Source organism: Rhinolophus sinicus, linkage group LG09, assembly GCF_036562045.2.
Source record: "Rhinolophus sinicus isolate RSC01 linkage group LG09, ASM3656204v1, whole genome shotgun sequence".
NCBI lineage: Eukaryota > Metazoa > Chordata > Mammalia > Chiroptera > Rhinolophidae > Rhinolophus > Rhinolophus sinicus.
Window position 1 is genome coordinate 103,655,589 of NC_133758.1, and position 26,137 is coordinate 103,681,725.

General features: G+C 42.9%; 1 protein-coding gene and 1 non-coding gene across 2 annotated transcripts in view; both read right to left on the reverse strand.

The window, feature by feature from the left end:
• Window positions 1–26,137, reverse strand: part of JAZF1 (JAZF zinc finger 1) — a 307,297-nt gene that overhangs the window by 230,684 nt on the left and 50,476 nt on the right. The gene's annotated exons all lie outside the window — the stretch shown is intronic.
• LOC141567079 (U6 spliceosomal RNA) lies at window positions 17,635–17,740 on the reverse strand. Its single transcript, XR_012489473.1, has one exon. It is a non-coding gene; the product is annotated as a U6 spliceosomal RNA (small nuclear RNA).

The window sequence follows — 26,137 nt, forward strand, 5'->3', positions numbered from 1 at the left end:
CCAACCCAGGCCACTCCCCTGCTTACAGCTGTTTCCCGTCTCCATGCCAAGGCTTGAAGACTCTGGCCCTCCTCCAGACCCCATCCTGACCTTACACTACAGCCATAATGGGGTCCCTTAAGTTCCTCTAATGCACCATGCTCTCTCTGCCACAGACCAAGGCTCATCCCGCCCCTCTGCGGGAATATTCCATTGTTGTCTTCCAGGTCCCAGCTGAAAGGTCCCTTTCTCCACCAGGTTGTCCCTGACCTTCCAAGTCTGGAGCAAATGCCCCCAGTAGGCACCAAAGAGAAAGCTGTATCTTGCATTTATTCAGCAAATGCAACTGCTTCTTTACTTGTCTGCAGCCCAAGAAAATACAAGCTCCCTGAGTGCAGGGACCACAATTGTCTTCTTCGTGTTTATGTATTGAGAACCCAGCCAAGTACCTGGCTCGTAAAAGGTGCTCAGTAACTAACTACCCAATGACATCAACAAATCAATCCTACTAATCACAACCTCTCCAATAGAATGCAAATTCCATTCTGCAATGAAACAGTGGTCACTTTTGATTTCAGGGTCCCCTTTACTGAAAGCACACCTAGGTCCTAGATTCTAGTTCCCTTGAATGCAGGGATGACTCGTCCTGTGTCCCACTGGGAATAAGGGAATGCTAGATTAAGTATTCACAAGTCATCATTTGATGGTAACAGACGATTTAAAAATAATGGTAATAGCCACAGCTTACACTCACTGTACATTAACGTGTCCAGCTCTGTGCTGAGCGTCCGACACACAGTACCTCACCTAATTAGCAGGAAACTCTGAGGACAGCATTTGTCATTCCCAGTGCGTCCGGAAGCCCCGTAAAAGAAAGTCCACTAATGACGCCCAAACTCCTCTTTTGACATTGTTCACGAAACAAAGCTAAATGTTCTTAACTAATGTCCTTAACTAAATGTTTTCTCTCTGTCTCTCTCTGTCTCTCTCTGTCATGGTAGGCAGCCGTGAGCTTCCCTAACATTTCCGAAGAAGTCACAGGGGCTAAGCTAGGACCAGGATTTAGGGCTGTCAGCCTCACTGTCTCCTGACTGAGTTACTGCTGACATTTTAGCCAACGTGATTTAGAATAATCTGGGAATTATTTGCATTAATGGAACTGAAACTTTCCCCTTCTTTTCAAAGAGGACAGTTTATTTTGTCCAAATGTCCAATATCTTATCTTGTATCCAATAATCACCCAACACACGCCCAGCCCGAAATTGCAATGTGAAAGGATTTAGGACTTAAAAAAAAAGAAAAACTTGTATTTAGACTAACCGGAGAGAAAGGGAAAAAAAAAAAAATCTATGAAATTTTCACTGTCTATTCACATCTTCCAGCAAGACTAGAAAGCATTTTTTTACAGCTAATAAATTCCAATTGAGAAAGGTTAAGTCTTCCAAGCTTTGGCACCTCACCAAACTGCAGGAGAGGGAGTGTGCAAGATGGCACAGGTTTTTAACATATTTTCAAAAGTTACCCAGTGACAAAAAACAAAACTAATGAATAAGAAGGGGTCTTCACTCTCCTACCAAGAGACTTGGTTTTTTTTGTCGCCAAGATTTTGGTGCTCAGAGCTATCCCTGGCCGGCCTCAATATGGGGAACAGCCAAGAGAAGTTTCTGTGCTCACGAAGGGAAGGGAGGCACACCAAACATCCTGTTCTTTTTAATAGTCTTCATGATATATATCCACATACTTAAAATCAAATTTTGAAAGACGCTCGCTTTATTCTGTTCATTAATCTGAAATCCAAATTTGGAAGGAAAAGAAGTGAACAGCATGTTCCATACTCCCCACTTATTAAAAGAGAGCAAGAGGCAAGTTCTCAACAGAGGATGAGTAGAGAAACCGATCTGCATTAGTCAACGCGAGTAAAATTTCTGTTCATCAATCAAGTTCAAAATAAACTGTAAGCCAAGATTTATAAAAGAGCATAGAAGAACGTTTTTTTATGAGCTACAATCCTGACACAAACTCTGACTTTCAGATTAGTATCTCTGAGCTTGCCTAAAACTTCTGTAAAGTACACAACCACTAGAAATGTTTTCTTTCTGAAACTACTGACTATTCAGGTAGAATGTATGTACACATAACTAACAAGATGTGATTCTTACTGAATGAGGAGGTTCGCAGTTTAGCAACAGGAATGGGTACTCTCAGAAGCACGGAGGTTGGGTCTCAGACAACATCCGAACGCTAAGGACGACTCCACAAGTTTACTTTACTTTTTCTGTATTTTAGATACAGCATGTCAGGTTCTACCATGTTTCCCTGAAAATAAGCCCTAGGATGATTTTTTAGGATGACATGCCCTGAACATAAGACCTAATGTGTCTTTTGGGGCAAACCTAAATATAAGACCTGGTCTTATTTTCGGGGAAACACGGTATTAGCAGCGTAAGGAGTTTCCTAGGGAAGAGCTCTATTTAACTTCATCCATCACAGAAGTGCCTTTATTCTCTGATCACTCTAGATGCAAACCTTCAAGGAAGCATGAGGATGGAACAGAGTCACAAGATGATCCCCAATATGCACTGCTTTTAAAACCCCTGCCAATATCCTGAAAAGCAAAGGTCTGCCTGGAAGTGAAGAATCAGAAGAGCTGGACCAAGTTTGTGGACCATGATCCTAGCACCACCGCGAAACAGCTTTGGGGCATGTGTGTGGAAGCATAATGTTCTGTGTTGGGTTAAAAACTGGAATGAATGAACCAAACCCTTAAGCAGCACTTACCATTTATTTAGCTAAAGATACATGTGACTTAATCTAACAGTGAGCTGGTGGTAGTAGTTACTTAAGAGACTAAGCTGAGAACCTAAAAAGAGAATAACACCCGAATGCTTTGTGTGGTATTTTGCAGTTTCAGTATTGCTTTGAAGCATGATGGTTAGTGACTTAACGAAGTACGCAATCAATTTCCCCAACTTTACAGGTGACAACAGGGGCACTGGGAATATAGCAATTCCCTTTTCATTGTCGCTGTGCCACATTAATTTTGCAAATAACACCACAACTGTGATTTCAAACACAATCTGATACATCTGGCACTGCAGCTTGTCAACATTTTAACTACTCTATTCCACACATTCAGCCCATCTCTATCAGACACACAATTACATCGTATGCTGTATACTATACACTACGCATTTACATACATTACATGTTATATATGTTTATTCTACCACAAGAATATCTAACAAAACTAAGATGCACAAGGTTAGAAAAAGGAATCTCAAAAGGTACTGACAAGTTGAAAGTTAAGTCACTCAAAGTGTGCTTACAGATTTGAGAATCTATAAAAAAGCAAATACGTCTTTAACTAATGGGTTGAAATACGACTTTTTTTTAAGCCCAAAGGGGATCGATATGACTAGGGACTCTTTTAGATGTCGAGCTTTTTCGTTTTAAACAGTGAACCTTGAGGGATGAAACCCTAATTTTCTACATGAATCACAGATGAATAAATGGCACCTCATCAAATACAGCTTGGTGACTGGGGTATGTGGTGCCATTCTGAGTGGGAAGCAGGTATCACTGATGCTGCTCCCAGCACGAGCTCCCTTCCACCAGCCTACCTGGCCAGCTCCCCAGAGCAATGAATGCAGGGCGGGGGCAGGCAGCTCACAGACAGCTCAGTATGGGGTCAAATGTGAACACAGAGTGAGAGAGAAGAAATGGACAATGGAGAATGCTGGGGCCCTGGAGCTGGGCTGACTGGGTCCAAATCCATCCCAGCTCCAACCCGTGCTGCATCCCAACCATGAGCATGTGTCTAAATCTTGGGGCCTCAACTACAAAAATGGAGATCATAACAGTACCTCACAGGACTGTTGAGAATTAAATGACATTGTGAATAAAATGCTTGGCAAACTGCCTACCCAGTACATGGTAGAGCTCCGTGAATATAAACTTTCCCATTATCATCACTCTCCTATTTCGGGGTTAATTCCCATAGGTGATCTCTGGATTACTTCTTTTTTTTTTTAATTAAAGTTTATTGGGGTGACAATTGTTAGCAAAGTTATATAGATTTCAGATGTACAATTCTGTATTACATCATCTATAAATCCCATTGTGTGTTCACCACCCAGAGTCAGTTCTCCTTCCATCACCATATATTTGATCCCCTTTACCCTCATCTACCACCCCCTCCCCCCTTACCCTCTAGATTATTTTTTATAATCATGAACTTGGCAAACTATATTGTAGATATCCAGGCACTGTTTTTAAAAGAGAGAGATAAAACAATTTGCATAATATGCACACCAGTATGGACACTCATGACATATCATTGATAAAAAAAGGTTATAAAAAGTAATATGTAACATACTACAGAATCATCTTTGGAAAGAATATGTATGTCCACTTAGATGGCTGGAAAAAAGTCTGGAAGGACATACACCAATTTCTCTGCATGGTGCAATTATTATTCATCTAAACTATTTTTCCTTTTGCTGATCTGTTTTTCTATTTTTTTTATAATGAACATACATTACGTATTTATATAAAAGATATGGGACAACACAATTTTCTTACAAACTAAAGAACAAAAGAATGAGATACTACTGCGGAAATAGAGGAACTAATGTAGACATTTACAATGCAATGCAAGAAGCACGTGACAACATAAAATGGCACACAAAGGTCAGGTAAGGCCAAAGAGCTCTCCTGGACTCAAAGTCAACTGATGAACTTGACTTTGAGTCCTAGCCCAGCTATTTCCCAGCCACGGCCATTGGGGAGCCATTTATCGTGGGCCTCAGTTTATGACCCACTGGGACTCGGTTTTGACCTATAGCAATAGGGACAGGGACGATCACCCCCTCCTTGCTGGGACACTTTGACTTGGTTTCCAGCTTGCAGCCCTCCTGGCTTTCCTCCCCGCTCCATGGCAGCTCCTTCTGTCTCTGTCTCCCTTACTGGCTCCTCTACCTCTCTCAGCTTCTCATCTTCCCAGTGCCCAGGGTCAACCCTTGACCTCTTCCCCATTCTATCTATTCTCACCTGCCAGGAGATCTCATCCAGTCTACGGCTTCAATTCCACCTATACCCCAACTCTTCCTAAATGTCTATCTCTTCAGTTCTGACCTCTCCCCTGAATTCCAGATGGAAACATGTCCAGTCTGCCCACTGGACACAATCATGTGGAGGCCTCAGACTTCACATGGCCTATAAACGATGACAGTGATCTCCCTTGAGCCCTCAAAATCTGTGCCTCCCGGTCACCCTCATCCCAGTGAGTGGTGAACGAGCCTTCTAGTTGCTCAGGTCAAACATTTGGGAGTCATCCTTGACTTTCATCTTTCCCTCATGCCTTAAACCCAAACCTGTTGACCCTACCTCTAACATATACCCAGAACTCACCACTTCACAGCACCTCATAGCTACCACCCTGGTCCAGGACTACCATCTCCGTTCTAGATTATTGCAAGAGCCCCCAAATCAGTGTCCCTTCAGTCTATTCTGAACACAGCAGCCAGAGTGGTAACTGTTAACATGTTCGCCCATCATGTCACTCTTCTGCTCAAACCCCCCCCCCCAATGGCTCTCCATCTCCCACAGATCAAACGCCAACATCTTCGCACTGGCCTACATGTGGACACCCCCACCACATCTCCCACGACCCTCTCCCTCATTCACTCCATCCCCACTGGTCTCCCTGCAGCTCCTCAAACATACTGGGCAGGTTCCCACCTCAGGGCCAGTGAACTAGGGGTCCCTCTACCAGACACACTGTTTCCCCAGGTAACCGCTTCTTACCTTCTTCAAGTCTTTACTCAAAATGTCTTCTCACCAATGTGAGAAGGTGATTCCCCAATGACCCTGTTAAGTATTGTGACAAAACTCCCCACCACGACGACACACACTCTCTATCCCCTTTCCTTTTTTCCAGAGCAGATACGCTACCCAACATAACTTGTATTTCCTTCACTCCATTTATTTATGGCCTGTCTCCTCACAGCTAATTTAAGTCCCACAAAAGCAGGAATTTTTTTATTGTTTTTGTTCCCAGCCTAGTACCTAGAACAGAGCCTGACACACAGTAGGCACTGAATAAATGCTTGTTGAATAAACAAATAGGATTAAATGGTACCTGCCCTTCCCTCTCTCAGAGTTATATAAAGGACATGCGCAATAAAGAATGTGAAAGTAACTTAAATAATTTGAGATAAACATGTGAATAGTGTTATTATTATCACTGTTATTATATTGAAGATGTGCCCCAATCTGCTAGCTATGCCTGAATTAGTCCTTCTTTTACGACCATTCCTCCCCTATCTTTTACTTATCTATTTCAGTACAAAGGTTGGTAACAGAATTCCCACAAGACTAGGATTCTGGAAAAATTAGGTTCATAGATCCACTCAATGTCGAAACCTACAAATGATTATCTTACTCACAAATTGGGATTTTTGTCTTCCCTTGGAGAAGACTAGGGGAAGGGAGTAGGGCGGATGAAAAGATTAACTTTGATCACTTAAGAGTGCACAGAGTATGAGATCTCCCTTTATAATATGTCAGAAACACTGCTCAGCCTCCCTGCAGCTCAGACAGAGGACTCTGCCCTTGACTTTTGCTGGGCCCTGATGGCGACACCATGTCTCACTCAGGGTGGGTTTCTCTGTAAACTCTCAATGGACAAAAGGTTGCGTTCAGCTCAATGAGGAAACCAAGAAAATACAAAACACTCTATTAATTCCAAGAGGTACAGAAAATAGCATGTTTTTTCATGACATACCCGGAATTACTTTTGGAGAGACCATAGATACAGAATGAGAACTCTCTTCTAAATGCAAATATCTCACAGCCAGTAAAAAATCTCAGTAGCTTGCAGACAAATTTGCTAACCTATATTCCATCTCGGGTAAAATGATTGTTTAAAACACCTCTCTTGAGTTCCCCAAAAGCCATAGCCCTTTAGAGGCTAATAATAGTACCTTTTTACTTGCAAAAGTAACAGTTAGTTACTGCGGCTAAAACTAACAGCTATTGTTAGTCACAAAGCACTGTGAATCCTGGTGAGGAAGGTAATTAATCTAATTGAGCTGAACACATAAGGACTTTCAAGTGGATAAAACTGCATCCTGGGATACCTGAGCCCAGGGGCCCAGTGACAATGCCAGCCCATTCAGGGACTGTGCAGAGGTAAAAGTAGGGTAATCCTACGGAGCTTCACTTTTACGTTTTAGTTGTCAAACTTTACATTTTAGAAATGGATTTCCTTCCTCATACACCCTGGCCCCTTTAGAAAGAGGCAACTCATAAAATTATATCCTATGAAAGACCCTAACATCAAAGTTAGAAAACGTACTGACTTAAGACTTAATCAGTTTAATTGTAAGATTTTGCTTGTCAAGGACAGACCACGCCTGACTTGTTCCTCTAGCTTCATGGTGTTAAGACTGCATTACCCAAGAAGTGGAAGGAGGAAGAGTGTCAGTCAGAAAGAACCACACACAGAAAAGGCTTTCCTTTTTCACATTCTATGACTCATTAAATGAGAATACTGATTCTCCTCCTCATCAATCTTGGATTTCTTTTTCTTCATTAAAAACAAACAAACAAAACAGCCGAATTATTCTGCATCTGAACTCTCTTCCAGGAGTAACAACATGTTCCCAAGGAGGCTCAGACGGCTTGGGAAACTGTTTAAGGACAACACACAGGGACGCTCATGACCCGTGCTGCTAGGACCCAATCTAAGCACGTATGGAGGTTCTCAGCAGGTGTCAAGAACAATCTTCTCTGTGGATGGTGTCTTAGTTTACTTCGGCATATGAAGTGCTTTCATTACAGTGAAGCCAGAGAAAAATGAATGAGTCCCTATCAGACCAAAGGATTACAAATACAGACACTCCCCAGTATTGCTGACATGCCCCTTTTTGCTTCCAATGAGCAGTGATTCCCCCCACACACACACACCTGCTGTTAAGACCCACACCGGGATGGATATTTTCATCACACACAAGTGAGGGAATCTGGAGTTAATGTTCCCATAGCCACTCCTTCCATCAGCCGCTCACGGGGCCTTGCACCTGGCTTGGTGTGCACCACCGCAGCCATTATCGCATGTCATCATTTCAATAACTGAAACTTAAGCGTAACAAGATAACACCAGGTTCTTGAGGGACACACGATCTGACACAGGGCAATACCTCGTTGTACATCCAGGCCTTCTGCCAAGCAGAAGGAACAGAGGATCACCTTTTCACATAAACATTACAGGCCTTTCTCGCTCTGAGGATCAAGTCCAGTATATTTATTTCATTCACCACGTGGCCATTTTCCCTACACTGTAAAGGAGACTCAGTGAATAAAAGCTATGTTAGTACAGCATTATGCTTGAGAATTTTAAACAAACCAGTGAGGCAAATCTCTTCCAGTTTTCATACCAAGCATACCTCTGACAGGCACTACATAAATACTCCTTTCAGCTCAGAACACCATGCATACATCTAGGAAATGCTGTACTCTACATGAGCAAGACACACAAAATTCCACTGAGTTAGGAAAGACAGGTTCACGTGTTTCGACTTCCATCTTACATGCAGGCCCCATGGTTTAGTGGGTTGCCCAAGACTGAGACTGGAGAAATCTGAGTGGTTACAGGACTTCCTTAGTTCCTAACACATTTCGAGTTTAGGAAAGTTATTTAAATTATATTCCAGTTGATTTATCACAGGAAGAGGGAACGAAGGTGACCACAAACTTATAACTGCAGCAGAAGCAGCTAAACTTTAAGCTATTCCAAATGACACAAGCTAAAAACATAGAATTAATCTAAATCTCCCACTCTTACAGATGTGCTTTTTAATTGTCCCTCAAATACCAACCAAACCTACAAACCCCCCACTAGAGTAAGTTTCCAGTGCTTATTGCGTGAAGTATCTTCAGGCATTTGTCATCATGTGCAGATTTCTAAAACCATTCCCTTAAAGCGCTTCTGTTTATCTTAAAAACCACATACATACTATGTAGAGGCTAAACCACAGGTGTCCATGTCACCTGCAGAGAATACAACCAGGAGTAGTGTTCGTCTTTGCGCCAAATGACTTAAAGAAATGTGCTCTGGAGGGTGGAGAATGTTCTTGGTACCTGTAAATATGGTGCTTCTCCCTGCAAGCTGATGAGACCTCAACTGGGGGTGTGCAGGCTTATGGGTCTCATCTTACCCAGGTACAGGTCACATCCCTGACCCAAAAAACACACGCTCTGCAGGGTTGAACATGCCCTCCCAGGTTGAAGTGCTCACTTGGGCGGGACGCAATGACTCTCTTCTTCCAAGGACAGGCTTTTTCAGACGGCAGAGAGACAGGCTTTTTCAGAAGGCAGAGAGACAGTTAACCTGAGGTTACAGCTCAATGGTGCAACTAGCTCTCCACATCATCTTGACTGCACCCATTTATTAATTCACAAACATTTCCTCAGCACTTACGCTGTGCCAGGTACTGTGCTCCCAGCATTGCTTTTTCCTAGTGGACACAGTTGTACCCAGGCCCAGTTAATTTCTCGGTTGGATTAATTTTCCAACCGCTCTTCTCGTTTACTTTTCCATTGCTGCCAAATTCATTCAGTCCCCCAAGGTCACCAGCATTTCAACTAGGAGCCTCCACTTAACGCTCCCTTTCTTACATTTTGGTGGCAAGAGAGCCTACACCCTTGGTGCCCAAGCTCATCTCTCCAGATAATCAAACCAGCTCGTGTCCTTCGTCTTCCCTCTTCCTGACAACTCTGTTCCTCCACCATCCACTTACTCAGTATCTACTGATCTCATCACTGTGTAGGAAAGGAAGGAGAGGGTCTTGATCGAGAGCGGCTTAGCCCTTTCCTTATTCGGGCAACTCTGGTAGCCTGCCTTTCCTACACTATTCCTCTGATCACAATCTAAGCACCTTACCTAAGTGTATTAATCAGCTCCCCATGAAAAAGTGTCTGCAGTACTAACACTCAACACTTCATAAAGCCCTTCCAATTACACCAAATCAACAACATTGTGAAATAAATATGACTTATTTTACACATAAGGAAACCAAGGTGTGTATACATTAACTAACTTGTCTTAGATTAATATAGCTAGCGAGGGGCTAACCTGGGACTCAAACCCTGTCAGTTGGTTGCTAAATCACGACTTCTTCCATTCCTCACGCGTGCCTGTGCCAAAGCCTGCTCAAGAACCAGCCACGGGAAATGATGATGGACTGATGGATGCTCACTTGCCTCATGTGTTGAAGGCCCAACTGGGCCAAACAGTGGACAGAAGCAGCCAAACCAAAGGAGACAGGAATTTGAGGCCTGGAGTCTTACATGGCCAAAGTGAATTTAAACAAGTAGGATCCAGCAAGGAGTTATCAGGAGAGAACCTAGAATGTAGCGGCAAAGGTTAAATCACGAAGTGTACGCGATGTTTTTTAAGGAGCACCTGTGCCTCACACACGTTCATCAGTAAAAAGGAAAACATTCTCTTGGCTCCTGAAGAGTCAGAATTTAAAAAGAAGCAGGAGCAAAAGGGGGGGAAACATCACCTACAAAGCATTACAAAGTTTAAAGACAAATTAAGAGAGGAAGGATTCCAGGATTCTCAGAGGAAGAAGGCGGAGTTCTGTTAACAAGGTGAAAAAGGGTCCTATTTTCTGCCCTGACTTCCCGAAGGATGAAGAGCTGGTGCTGTGCCCACCTCCCTGGCCACGGAGCTGCCTGATGGCTCCGATACCAGAAATCTCACTCTCATCTGTGGGCCTTGCTTGACAGGACCTTTCAACCCCACCCCACAGTTTCTGTTTTCCCTTTATTCTTGTGAGGAGCACAGTACAAACACAACTGCTAATGAATTTTTTAAAGCTAGAGTGGGGGTAATGCTTGAGACCTAGCTGACAGGTGGACAACCCCTGATTTTCCAGCCTACACCTTCCGGAATGCCCTACTGCAGCGGACAACTATTTCTAGGTGAAGAAAGTAGGGAACTGATAGTCCGTCTCAGCCAATTTCATGTTTGATAACAATCCACATATCCACGTATCCATCGATAAAGGGCTAATCTGCTATTTTTCTATTTGGCTAAGTAACGCTAATTCAATGAAATTCAATGAATATTTCTCATGAATCTACAACAGGCCTGCCTGCACCATTGCTAACTCTGATTATAGGCAAAGAAATAACAAACAGAAAATACTCATTTGCTTCTATGTTTTTACTAGCTGACTACTGGAGAGATTTCCCTTTAGGGTTTTGTTTTATTCTTTAGAATTTCATTTTTGTTGCATTTGTTTGTTCATATATTCATTTATTCAGTGAGCTTTTTATTGAAAAAATACAGGACTTGTGATAAAATATAAAAATAGGCCGTTATAAAATGTCACTTCTTCCTACCACACGACATCTGTATGTCTTTGAGAAATTCACTGTACTTCTTCCAGGAGGTTCCTCATGAGTAAAAAAGGAATAACAGTTTACTCTATCCATCTTAAAGTGGTTTTCTGAAAACCAAATCAAATGATGAATCTGAAAGTGCTTTGTAAATATAATTAGCATGGATATCTATGGATCAGAAAACCTACTAGCAAAAAGTGTGTTTTCACCTGTGAGTATGTGTGTACATGTTACATGCATGAGCACATATGTTATCAGCATGAGTAGTGGGAATGGTTTTGTGCCCTCCAAGTAGTGTTATCATCACCCAGGTGCAAGTATATTTCTGCAACCATCCAAGTTCAAGGTAAAAACAAAAGTTGGCAACAGTTGTCTACGTACCTGACCCTGAATTGTTTGGATATTATGGTGCTACACCAACATCTAATTTTCAATCATTCCAACTCTAGAGCTCTTTTTTCACTTTGCTCTTGTTCCAAGAACTTAACTGGTAGAGAAGATACTTGAAATGTCCCAAACCCATGATTTTGTGATCACAGGATGTTATCACCTGAGCCCTGCTGGTGACAGAAAAGTGGCCGTCTGAGAGTTACATAAAAAAAGGACCTACCTCTAGGAAAAAACTTTCTGAAGAAAACCTTAGTGGCTTCCAAATTGGCAACTGAAAGGAACCAAAAGTTAGGAGAGGAGAAGTCACTGACAAAACAATCAAGGGCAGTTTTATTAGCTTCATTCAATGAAGCAAAACTTGGACCCAAAAATTCATTATTCAAACCAGATGCTGGTTTTGCAACATTCATGTCAATGATGAACTGTTTCAATTTTCTTTTATTTTGAATATGTAATACAAAGCAGACAAATCACTACATTAATAAAGGCACTCTTTAAATTTGTAAAGCTGGTTTGGAAAACAACTGAATGTAGGAAACCAATTCTCAAAAGTTTATTGCCAAAAGCATTTTTTTTCCTTTTATAATCACGACAGAAAAGAAGTTCAATGGTAGGTTTAAGACAAGATCAGTTATGGTCAGCAGTGAAATTACTCTTTAATGATAATTAGCCCCAAAGCTTGATTACTGCCAGCTCGAATTATCTGGTCATAAGGCATACAATGCACTGTGTTCATCTACCAAAAACAAGAACAAAGGAAGGAGAGCAAACGAGACAGAGAAGGCCAACGACACAGTGCCTACGAGAAAGCAAAATGTTCATAAAAATGTTTGCTAGGCACAAAAGTTACTTTAGAAAAGTCCGCTGATAATCTCCTTCTCAAAAATGATTATTCTCTCTTGTCAGAAGAATGACAAGGAACAGACCTCAAACCCTGAAAACAAACAAAGATCTCTGGTGAAAAACGCAGCCAGGTGGATCCTGGGAAAAGATGAGAGTAGACTGGGGAGAATGGAGTCCAGAAAGAAGACTTGGCATTGGGACATAATCCCCAAAGGAAAGGAAAACATGCCTCCAGGTCAGGGCCATCTGAAGGTGGGAGTCCCACGCAGTGACTGTCACCCTACCCACAATGCAGCATAACCAGCAGGGGCCCACTTCTGTTGCTTTACGGAGACAATCAGAACATCTGAGTGATGGAAAAGATCCACACCTTTATACAAACAAGGAGACTCAGGAGCAAGGTAGAGTGCCTTCTCATGGGACTAACTAGTGGCGAAGCCAGTTCTCCAACCCGTGTGTCCTGACTCCTTACCCATCTGCTCCCTCCCTCCATCAGATGAGGAGAACCTGAAGAGCGGTGAATAGGAACGACTATTGTCCAGCAGTCACTGCGTCCATCGCAATTACTAAAGGACACGCTGCTCTTCTGCCTTGTGTGCCCATCGGGTGATTCAACAGCAGACAGTTGCAAAGGACAAATCTACATTGGCATTGGGACTACAAATCCTATTTACCAAAACCTGCTATGGACCAGGCCCTGTGTGAAGCACTGGAGCTCGTTTGCTTCTTGTAAATCCTCACAACCTAGGTGTTTATAAACTCACTTTATGGACAAAAATAAGGCTTAGAGAGGTGACGAACTTGCTTATGCTCACACCATTAGGAGTAGCAACCCTGGGTTCAGACCAGTTTTTCTAGCCCCTTGTAGACACTTCTACTATACTACTGGCCCTCCATGTTTTGCAAAAGAAAGACTTCCTCCTTCACCTGATTACGAGAGCGGTACAAGAAGCTTTGCCGCATGAAAATGTCTGAATCATTATCTAAGAAATAAATGGATCCTGAATAATGGAAGGAAGCTTCTAAAATCTGGGTCTAAACATGAGCCTTTCAAGTTATTTAGCTAACGAGAGAAGTTTCTTGCAAAATTCCAATTTTTCCTTCTAAAACTCCAGAGATCCTGGATATGCTGTTTATTACTCTTCTCTTTCAAGCAGAAGCTTGCGTCCCACAAGCAGAAGAGGACAATGGGAATCTTAGCAAGCAGGAGTAACTTTCCACAGTGATGATCACTGAAGTAAGAGCTTGTCAAGAAGACTGTGGAGAACTTCATCACTCCAGCTCGCAGCCTTTGTGTGGCTGGCGGGCTTCCACTGGTGCTTTCACCTTCTGGCAACCACCTGCCACCTTTACCTTCTGGAAACACGGGCACATAGCCAGCTTGGAGATTTCTGCTCTCTGACTAAACAGAATACCTCTCACCTTCCAGTCGGAACACAACCCTGAAGACCAGGACTCACCACAGGTCTGGCAGGACAACATCTCTGCAGTTCGTCATCGTCTGCCTATAGGGAGGCCGGCCTGTTTAAAGCTGGAACATTCCAGAGAGGCCTATTATTAACCAAGGGAAGACCTATGGGGTTTGAGCTTCTTTTCCTCAATATACAGACAAATGGAAGTGCCAGCCAGGTAAACGGGGCATGGTGTGCTCTCAACAAAACACCATCAACCTCACTTCCTAGTGGCTTTTTGGAGTTTATTTACTGGCACTTACAGATTCTGGAACTACAGAAATGATGGGTTCTGCCCCAGAGGAGCTCACAGTCTGTTGCGAAGACAATACCCTTGAAAAGGTTAATGGCGTGATAGGTGATAAGTGTGAAAAGGCACAGGTAGCCAAATGCTGTAAGAAAACAGGACACAGGAAGTAGGAAAGCTTCATCAAAGAAGGGACCACAGATTCACAAGTAGGAGTTTTCAAGGCAACAAAATGGAAGTTCAGGGACAATGCAAGTAGAAGGATAGTGTGTCCAACGATTTACATCTATGAAGGGGCCTGTAGCTCCAGAGAGTGGAGAGAAGCAGTGTTTGTGTGAGAGGGAAGGTGAGGACCCCATAAAGGAAGCATCTCAGAGACTCTTACAAAGTGTCTCTATAGGCATCTAAGAGTCAATGAAGATTCTAATGCATGTTTAGCTTTATTTATTTTTTTTTTTTAGAAAGTGATTCTGGCAGACATGCCAAGTGTGGACAGATGTCCATATCAGTGCTACGCAAACAAAACGAAGTAAAATTGTGAGCCACAGAGCCAAGCCACATATGTAATTTTAAATTTTCTAATAGCCACGTTTAAGGTAAGAATAAAACAAGTGAAATTAATATCATAATATACTTTAACCCCGCCCCCAAATCCAGACTGCTATCATTCAACATGCAGTCAACCCTTTAAAAATTATTAATGAGATCATTTACATTCTTTTTCTCTTCGGCTACGTCATCTAAACCCAGCACACTTACAGCGCATCTCAAATTGGACTGGCCAGATTTTAAGTGCTCGAAAGACAGATGTGGCCAGTGGTTACCATACTGGACAGCACAGCTCTAGATAAACCAAAGACAAGACCCACTTAGGAGGTTATAGCCAAGAGTCCAAACAAGAGATGATCACAGTCTGGGCAGATATTTCTAGCCCTTGAACATGTGCTAAACTGCCACTGAAATGCAATTTTACGAACATGTAACTTGTAATTCACACGGTTCACACATAAAAAGAATACAACAAGGTATACAGAACACAGCGCTGCTGTCCTCCTTTTTCTGAGCATCCACCCCCCACCCACCAACTCAAGGTAATCACTTTGAGTTTCTTCTGTTTGTTTATCCTTTCAATGTTTCTTCATGCAGATACAAGTAGATCTGAATGTAGACTCGTGTATTTTGTCTCCTCTCTACACCAGAGGTTGCATACCACATATTCTGCTCTACACCTTGTTTGTTTATTTATTTATTTAAATTTTATTGGGGAATATTTGGGAATAGTATGTTTCTCCAGGGCCCATCAGCTGCAAGCTGTTTTCCTTCAATCTAGTTGTGCAGGGTGCAGCTCAGCTCCAAGTCCAGTTGCTGTTTTCAATCTTAGTTGCAGGGGGCGCAGCCCACCATCCCATGCGGGAATTGAACCAGCAGCCCTGTTGTTGAGAGCTCGGGCTCTAACCAACTGAGCCATCTGGCCTCCCCTCCAGATGCTCAGCAGCAGCTTGTTGTCTTCAGTCTAGTTGTGGAGGGTGCAGCTCACTGGTCCATGTGGGAATCGAACCGGCAATCTTGTTGGTAAGAGCTCATGCTCTAACCAACTGAGCCATCTGGCCTCCCCATACACCTTGCTTTTTTCATTTAAGAACGTATCTTGGAGACCTTTCCATATCACTGCATAGAGAATGTCCATGTTCTCTTTAAATGCTACACAATATTCAACTGTATGGATGTATTACAGTTTATTTCACGTCTCCTACTAACTGATATTTGAATTGTTTCCAATCTTTTCTATTACAAACAATGGTCTAATGAAAAACCTATATACGTCACTTTATATGTATTCAGATGTATCTGCAGGGAAAAATTACAGAGCCAGATCACTGGGTGAAAGGGTAACTGCATTTGTAATCTTGATAGATACTGCCAAACTGGCCTCATAGGGCTGTACTATCTGTACTCTCACAAGAAGTACGGTGACAATTTTTTCCACGTCTGGTCCACGATACATAATTGTCACACTTTGGCATTTTTGCTAATCTGATGAAGTGAGAATTGCTACTTCAGCACAGTTTAAATCTGCATTTTCTCTGAGTCTGAAGATCTTTTCTTCGGTTTAAAAAGGATCTGTATTTCTTGTTCTTTGAATCATATGTTCATGTCCTTTGCTGATTTTTCTGTTGGTCTACCAGTCATTTTCTTATTGATTTGTAGGAGCTCTTTACATAGAGAGATTAGCCCTTTATCCATTGCAAATATTTTTTCCATGATTGTCCTTTGTGTTTTGAATCTGCTTGTAGTGCTTCTTTTTATTTTTTAACTACTCCACCATCTTCACCGGCAATCCCTGTTGTACTTCTTACCATGTAAAAACTTTTATCTGAATTGAGTTAAATTTATCAAGCCTTATCTTTTATGGTTTCTGAATTTTGAGTCATAGTTATAAAGGCCTTCTTGCTTCAAAGTGATAAAGGAATTTACCCACGCTTTTTCTAATAGTTTTATGATTTTAAGAAGACACGAATATATACTCATGGTTTGAAATCCTTATTAAAGATATCATTTTCACTTTTCAAACTGAGGTAGACCAGACATTTTATGAGCTGCCTTTCTGATTTTTCCCTCCTTTCTTTCTTTGTCATGATTCTTTGGAATATTACACTGATCATCATATAAAATGAACTGATAAAGATGGAATTTATTTAAATGATATGAGATATAGAACCAACCTCTCTTTCACCAGATAGCTACCCACTTGGCCCAATACCATATACTAAATATTTCATCCCATCGGAGACATAATTTTAAAAGATTTCTATATTTGTGTAGACAGCAACCTGGATATTCATAAACTCATGGTTTTAATTCTCTAATCTAGATATTACAGAGGTAAATACAATCTATGCTGCTCAGTTATTTATGGGAACTGCCGAGTTTTGTGAAACCGCATTCATACAGCAACGCCTTTACTCCCACACGGTCATCAATATCTTTTTAGTAAATGCTTGACTTGAAGAGATATACAGACACAAACTACCATATTGAAAAGTTTACAATTTGGAGGTTACTAAGTTATTTCTCAAAATTAATTTGTTTAAAAGGCAAGCAGCACACCACAATTAAGGTTTGGCAAAACTCTCACCAATGACAGAAATCTGGTTTACCTGAGTTCATTTTATATGATCACCAATGTGATACTGAAAATAATTGTTAAAAAGAAAGAAAAGCGGTAGGGGAGAAAAAGGTAGTTCAGACAATATGTGGTCCACCTCAGCTGGAATAGAAAAGAACGATATTTTGAGTTTTCCTAAAGATAAACAAAAATGTGGATGCTTCACAAATTTGTGTGGCATACTTGCACAGGGCTATGCCAATCTTCTCTGTATCGCTCTATATGTATTGCTAAAACAAGCACGAAAAATTATTTTCGTTAACAAGGATTTAACATTCTTAGTTATTTCTATTTATAAGTTTCTAGTAAACTGAAATTTTTCAAGTGAAAATGAGAAAGGTACAATATTCGATGGTAAATGCCCCTTTACTCCAATATTAATTCATACCTTCTATAGTGGTACCCTTCAAGTTTCATTCAATCAATGCATATTGCCTATATTCCTGTCCTTTGAGATTATAAATTAGTTATTATAGTTCCGTTTCTAAAAGTAATGTAGACACACAGACGCGCGCGCACACACACACAGGAGCAGCATATCCTTTAAAAATAGCAAGGGGATCAGTTCCTAAAGGCAATGCTCATGTATTAGACACAAATTATAAAGTTTCACACAGAGGATAATAGTACCGGAAAAATAACAATAGCAACAAAATGATCCTACCTGAGAAATAAAGGAAATGCCGGGGAAATGGGTCAGGAGAGTCCTTTGGAGGAAAGGCTCCCCACGGCATGAATAAAGCATAGCTTCTAAGACTTCTGTGATGTTTCTAAAAGAAACAGCTGGAGTGGAAGCCACTAGCCCTGTGAACAAAGAGGCCATCGCAGGGGGTGGCCTCTAGGTCTCCCCATCTCTCCCCCTCCTCCCTAAACTGCTGCTTTCCAAGTCAACCCGCAGACTGACTCACAAACTTGATCTCCAGCCGTGAGACGACTCTTGAATTTCCATCTTTTTTCAACTTGCAGGTGCCTAATGGAGGCCAATTCACCCCATAACAAACTGAGGTATCTAAAATTAACCACTCATGCCCATTGCCCCTGTTCTCCAACAAAACCCTACCTTCCTTCCCCTATCTATGTCAATAATATTACCATTTTCCAATTTACCTGGACTCTTTCACACCCTACCCTTTAGGCATCTTCTGAGTCTCTTCTCACCCTAAGACAGCCACTCACCACATCTTTCTTTGGGATGTCGCCCATCCTGCCTTTCCCTTTTGTTTCCAAACTGACTCATCAATGTCAGACCATCCTCATGACCCAGAGCCTACTTCGGAATCTCCTGATTTCCATGTTTCCTCATTCCCCCATTTACAAACAATGCTACATAAAATTGCCAGGTACTTTCCCTAATTGTTGTCTCAAACCTCCAACGTTCCCTATTACTTACGTGACAGCCTAATAAAATCACGTCATTGATCATTTCATTCATGCAACGAATTCCTACTGAGTCCCACTTTTTGCCAGGCATGATTCTAGGCATGTGGGACACATCGATGAACAGACAAAAACTCATGTTTAATCTTGTCTTAACCTGATTTTTTCCCTGCCTGTCACCCACCTGTGCACTAGATAATTATAAACATTATCTATAAATAAATCAATACCAACAGTTACAGTCTGCTATATTTTTACATAGTCAGTGATGCCTCACAAGCCCCTATGTGTTGGATCTACTAGTGAGCAGGACAGATGTAGTCTTTCCATTTGTCCCACTCTGGCCTTCCCTCACCCTTCTGACCTGAATGCCTTCTCTTTTCCTTGCCCTCTAAACCCTGCCCATCCTGAAATAAGGTGATCCAAACCCTCCAACTTCCGTAAAGATGCCCCTGGGCACCCATGCCCACGGCAGGGACCACCAGTCCCTTTCTGTCTTGTGACATCCCTTATTTTGAAAAGTGCTTATAGGTGTGTGTGTGTGTGTGTGTGTGTGTCTTTGTATATTTCTCTGTGTGTATGTGGGTTTTTACTTTTCATGGGTTGAATGAAACTTTGCAATTAGAACAGAAGTCTAAGGACCAGACGCTTTTTCTCTTCTTTGCACTGCCTAGCAGAATTCCACGATCACAGGACATTACAGCCAAAGGAAACCTCTGACACCAGTTCATCAAACCCATCTTACTGCTTGAGAAAGGTGAGGCACAGAGAGGTTAAGTCATTGTATCAAGTGTACAAAAAAGGGGGGGGAGATAAATGTGAACGGCAGACTGGCAGGCATCCTTTCCTCTTTCCCGTAGGGGTGGAGGTAGACGCCCAAACTGCTAGTTGTGTGCAGTTCTCCCCTGGAATCCATGCCCATGTCCCAAGCTGCCTGACCATCTGCTGAGAGCTACTGCCCAGCTGAGCCCTAACTAACCTGGTGGATTTGCCCAGTTCTGCATTGTTGCCCTCTTTCCTCTTCTCCACTTCCTGCAGTTTGCTTGAGATCTCAGTAACACTAAACAACTAAACCCACAGATTCTCCCAGCTTCCAGATTGCTCCACCCTTCACGGTCCCCATGAAATCCCAGCCTTCCCTGCTTTTGCATATCAATGCTCCATCCTCTGCCCTGGCCAGGAAACTGCAGTGAAGAGGAGATGGATGGTAACAGCAGGAAAACCCAAGTAGAAGTAAAGTGGAGATGCATTTGAAAGTATCTACATGTGCAAAATAAGAACCCTATGAGAAGTATAATTTGGAACAGGCTGAGTCCAGAAGTCATCTACGAAGCTATGAGACGCAGTGTGATGTAGAAATGCCAGGATTTTTAACATGAGCCCCGTTTCTAGTTCCCTGAGCCCAGGTGATTTCCCCCTTAGTATTCACACGAAATTCAAGGGGAGATGTGTGGTCATGTTTTCATCCCACTCCTGCTGTGCCTACTGAAATGGATGCTCATGAATGTTTCCCGAATCTCCTAAAAGTGCAAGGCCGGTCGGCTCATCCTTCGCTTGAGCTGAGAAAAGTCACACTTGATAGACGCGCCATCGTGCACATGTGGTCAGTGTAGATAAGAGTGTGTCATGTTTGTATGTTTCTCCGTGGGGCCCAGAAGAACTGATAGTACTTAACTGGCCACAGGTTATGAAGCCCACGTTCACCAAATTAGACTGGAGGTAAGGGCCCTTCAGATGTTGTTGTAGGCAGCTGTTCCATTATTCACAAGTAAATCTGTGTCCTCGATCAACAATCATCCTTCCACATCATAGCCTTTTGGCATAGCTGAATCCCACTGAGACAGGTTAGTTAGCATGTTGCTAGGTAGACAGGGAGGTCCCGGTGGAACAAACAAAAAAACAGCCATATCCTGAAACTCCAGGTTCTGGAATGTCTCCTTCACTCCAGGACAGATATGAGAACACGCCCTGAGGTTAATAAATTATCTCAAATCCCTTTTGGCCGGACAAAGGAGCAGATCTGATAGATAGGAATGGGTTATTTTGTTAATCCCTTCAGGATGGGCAAACAGGACAAACGTGATAGATGAATTCCATTAGAAGGCTCCAGCCCCCGTCCCCAAACAGGCAAGGGAAGGTATAAAAGAGCTTTTGCCTCAGTCACTGGGCACCCCCATTCGGTACCACCTCCCACTCGGGAGCTCTGACCCTTTGCTTTTAATAAACTATCTTCCTTTACAACTCTTTGCCTCTCCTGGGTCTGTGTTTCCATTCTTCGGTCTCTCAAGACATGATCCCGGCCTCCATCAAGAAACTGCTGGCAGATCCAACATCATCTACATCACCAGGACCCTGGAAGCCATCAATAGTTCTCTCTGAAGCTATCTTTGGACCTAAAGGATAGTTTGGTAGCAATTATTCACAAGGGGGGAAAGTAAAACTTGATCAAAGCATATTCCCTACATTGATGAAAACTTTGAAAAACAGAGATTTCCTACCTAACAGCAGTCAGCCAGTGGCCTTGTTAATTTCTATTTAAGTAAATGGATTGTTAAAAGCAGGGTGGAAAAAATTCTGGGCTCCAATTTGAAATCTTCTCCTATCTGATTTTCGCTTCTTTGGGGAAAGCAACAAAGATTTATACCTGAGTCCAAACCAAATGACACAGGAGTTCTTCCGTCAGAGGTACAGCTGCCAGTCTCCTCTACTGCGCCCCCAACCTACTGTCCCAGCTTTTCCTCACTCTGCCCCTGCAGCAGGACATCCTCCACCCAGCCCCACTGATGGGATGGTCCGAACCCGGCCTTGCAGAACTGGACCACCACGACTCCGGTCCGCCTAACAATAAACACTGACCCACACCACGGTAGATAGAGCCCTTTCTGGTCTCTCCTGACTCAAGCTGAGGCTGGTTCAGGCAACTAAGGTGACGCTGGGCCAGCGAGCGGGACGTAAGGAGCCCTGCCAGGTCCGCAGAGAAGGACACATAGGCTGGGGGACCGCTGGGCCTGACTTGTCAGGGCCGCCAGCCATCTGTTCACCCGACCTGAACAGATGTCACACTGATGTATCACTGCTTCTAAGGTTAGGTCAACCTGGAGCACACCCACTCCGTAACACAGCATTCACGCGTTCGTTCATTCGTCGCTATTTAATGAGTCCCTGCATAGTTGTAGGCAGACCTATTTCGATGCGGCAAATCTAGTAGCTACCTAGTTAGCCTGGACCCACTGAAGTATAAACTTCCCTTAACTGGAATGATGGGGTTTCTTCTTATCAGTGACATTTCAGCCACACCGAACACATCACCTTACTGATATTCTGTCTACAAATGCCTCCCTCTTTTCTCCACCAGAAGAAATCAGTTATATTTATACATAGAGATGGCACTCCCCTAGGAAGGCTTTTCCAACTCTCCTTCTGAGAAGGGTTTCCGGCTCTGCTTCCCACCACATCCTCCTTTCCTCTCTCCAGCTGTAATGCCTCTTACTCAGTGCCTGCCTTCCAGGTTAAGCTCCTTTCTCTCTCAGGGCCTTTGCACGTGCAGTTTGCTCTCCTGAAATGTTACTGTGCACATTCCAACTTATGCCCACCCCCTTCACCATAGCCCCTGCTGCTCGCCCTTTCATCAAAGTAAGCGCAAACCACCTTTCAGGTCTCAGTGGAACCGGAAAGCCATCTCTGATCCCCACCATTATTCACACCCCACAATATCATGACTTTCCTTCCCAGACTATTTGTGTTTATCATTGTAACCACCATGACTAGCCCAATGGTACACAGTAGCACAGTACTAGCTGCCTGAATGAATGACTATCTGTACAGTATTTGTGTCACTGGTTTCCAAATGCCCATTTGTGTACTGGCCCCAAAGCCTGGCCTCTGCCAGCCACCGCAGAGCCACTTTTCCACAACTCATTTAAAAGAGGAAATGGACTTGGATGCCCATCACCTACACCTTGCACGTCCATATCTAGTAACAACGGAGGGTAAACGAGGAGCTTAAGGTCCTAAGGTTGACGATCCTCGTGTGAGACTGAGGTCATGCAAAAGTAGCCTTAGAATATAGCCAATGGTTGACGCACCAGAAATAAGGGGCTGGAGGTTAAGTATCATTGGGTGTTGCTGATCAACTCTGACCTAACCAGGAAAGTCACAGCCAAAGAACCCCATTTCCTGGCTCCTTTTCAGTTATGTTTCAGTCAGTGGTTTTGACCACTGAGTAGGACCCAAACCGAGTAAGCAGGACACAACAATGTGCCCTGTGCAGCTTCTCAGTGCCCACCCCGGCCCCCCAACATTCATGTGCTCAAGTCCTAACTCCCAGTACCGCAGAGCGTGACTCAATTTGGAGAAAGGGCCTTCACAGAGGTGATTAAGCTCAAGGAGGCCCTTAGAGTGGGCTCTTATCCCCTCTGACTGGTGTCCCTTATCCCAGAAGAGGAGATTCGGACAGACATGAGAGAAGGGAAGAGTATGTGAAGGCATGGAGAGAAGACAGACACCTACAAGCCACGGAGAGACGCCTCCGAGGAAACCAACCCTGCCACCACCTTAATCTTGAACCGTGAAAAAATTAATTCCTGTTGTTTGAGCCCGTCAGTCTGTGGACTTTGTTACAGCACCCTTAGTAAACTAATGGAGTTACCCAAGCAGTTCCAGAGCAAAAGGGAAGAAATTTTGCCAAGTATCCATTGCCCACCCCATTGTTTACAATCCTAGCTGCCCTCTTCTCCCTAGTGCCGACGTTTCTTATTTGACAAATGAGGACTCTGACGCACAGAGACGCAAAGGGGCTGAAGCAGGCTTACACTCTGGGGCTACCTGCCTCCAAGTTCCACGTCCTCTTTTGCATTACACCTTCGGATCCCAAAGACCAAAGTGGAGTATAAAATATGAAAGCAGGTTCTAATCTGCTTTAGTTAGCCCTTGGAAAATGGGCAAGAGCATGATTTTAGCCAAGTTGAAAACCCGAATGATTTGTATGCATCGCCCAAATACAGTGATTGAAATACTGTGAAACAGATGTGAATAGGAACTAATTTGCTTTATAATGAGCATTTTGACCAGATCAATACTACAAAACACTACACTACAAAATGTCATTACAATTTAAATGCAACTGCCCAGTGATTGGTTCAAAGAGGCACTATAGTAGCTAAAAATGTATTTTTTCTTCCTAAGAGCGGGAGTCTATTGTGTAAAATAAAGTCATGAACATTTTAATTGCACTGCGTAAAGGACAGAACCTAGTCTAGCCCACATACCATGGAAAGACAGAAACAAAATGCAGCTGAATGCTTAATCTGCTGTCTGTCACTTTCTGAATAGTTACTAATATTCTAATGATTAGTCACCACACTGAGAAGGTGTCATTATGGAAGGAACGACTGCTTTAATTTTTTTGGTTGTTGTGAACCCACTATTTGTGAAACCTTCACAAAAATATGATTTAGGCCCCCCTAAACTATAGAGGAAAAAATGACTAACAGTTAAAATTCCGTTTCTCCCCACTAACATACTGAAATAAAAGCTTTGAAGTTGTATTGACAGATATGACTAACAACTGTAATCACAGAAATAAATTTAGTAAAACGATAATTTATCTGTCACAATTTACCGAGGAAGAAAGAGCGCAGCACAAGCAGCTGAACTGTGAAGTTAAATGAAAGCAAAGATAGGACCCAATTTTTAATGAAAGGTAGAGCATTATTAATTGGTTTCCTAGCAACACCCAGGCTGAAATTACTTAACATGTCTGCTCAATCATATGCAAATATAAGTGTTATCCCTTAAATGTTGATTATAGTTGGTCTTTTCAGATGCAAATCCAATGTGTAAAGTGAATGTAAATGTTGACGATGCTGATACAAAAAAAATCCTCAGATTAACACCATTCTGGTGTTCAAAGCACCAGAGTTAAGGAGGCAAGCTTAGGGGGGCGGCAAGCTGCCTGGGCTGCCATCTTCCTTTACCCGTCCTCTCTGTGTCACCTTTCCACTGCCCTCACAGGGAACTAACAAAATGATATTGTTGGGCCTTGCTGAACTGAACTACAATGATTTCTCATCAGTGCTAAATGACAGATGGATGATGCTTTCAGCTTAGAGTTCAGTCAGGTGATGCAAGGGGCTTGCCAACCCAAAACAAAGGTTGGTCTCAAGTTTGATTTTGCAGATAAAACCTGACCTTTACATGACTCCATCAGAGGCCACATAGAGCAGATTCCCTTCAAAACTGCCAAATAAGGCACTTCTTTCAACTTCACTCCAGCCCTGTCCTGCAATTCAAGAGAAGCTTAAGCATAACCGCGTTCCATAGGCAAGAGAGGCACCCAGAAGAGATATGTCTAGGGGCAGGTGTATAGCCCCTTCATAATTACCTCGGGCTCCAAAGCCACCCTAATAACATTCCACCCCCAGCAAAAGCAATGTGCTTGCTATGCTTTCACTATTCGTGCAACAAATATTCACCGCACAATTAGAATGTGTCAAACAATGATATAGGTGCTGGAGAGACAGCAGTGAATAAGAAAAGCATCCCTACCTTCACTTGTCTTACTGCAGGGGAGAGACAAATAAATCAAGAGACACAGCAACAATAAAATTTTAAGTAAGGACCAAAAACAACAAAAAAAGGAAGAAACAAAGTAGCCTAAGGAGGTGAGGGGAAAGGTAGGGATGGATGGGCCATAGTAGATAAGGCCTCTCTCTCACAAGTTGTCTTCTGCACAGGTTTCAAAGAAAAGGAACAAGCCAGGCACAGGTGTGGGAAAGTAAGTCTGCACCCTGGGGCAGGCATGAGCTTGGAACATGAAGTGGGAGCGGGTGGGCTGAGGGGTTAGATGAGGACCAGGAAAAATGTGTGGGGATGTGATGTGAGAAGTGCAGCTTGGAGCTAAATTCCTACACACCTTTATGCCCATCTTGTGGTGTTTCAGGGAAATTACTATTTCTAGGCCCACCTTAGGAGTACACTTCAAGACTAAAAGGTGGAAGGTAAGTCTGCCATATGTGGGAAGAAAGCGGAGAGGGTCAGTCCCAGAATCGGAAAGGTCCTTTGCTCTCTAGGTCAAGGTTCAGTCCACTCCTGGCCCCTGAGAATCTTCTGAGCCCACTGGAAAGTACGTTCTTGAACGGATCTCCCCTAGAGGAGATGGGGTGGGCTTCTCCCCTGCTGTGAGCCCCCAAAGGTTGGGGAACAGACAGCTTGTTCCAGACACCCAATCGAGGCTCTGGGACATCCCAGGCAGTGGTCAACAGCTCGGGACAT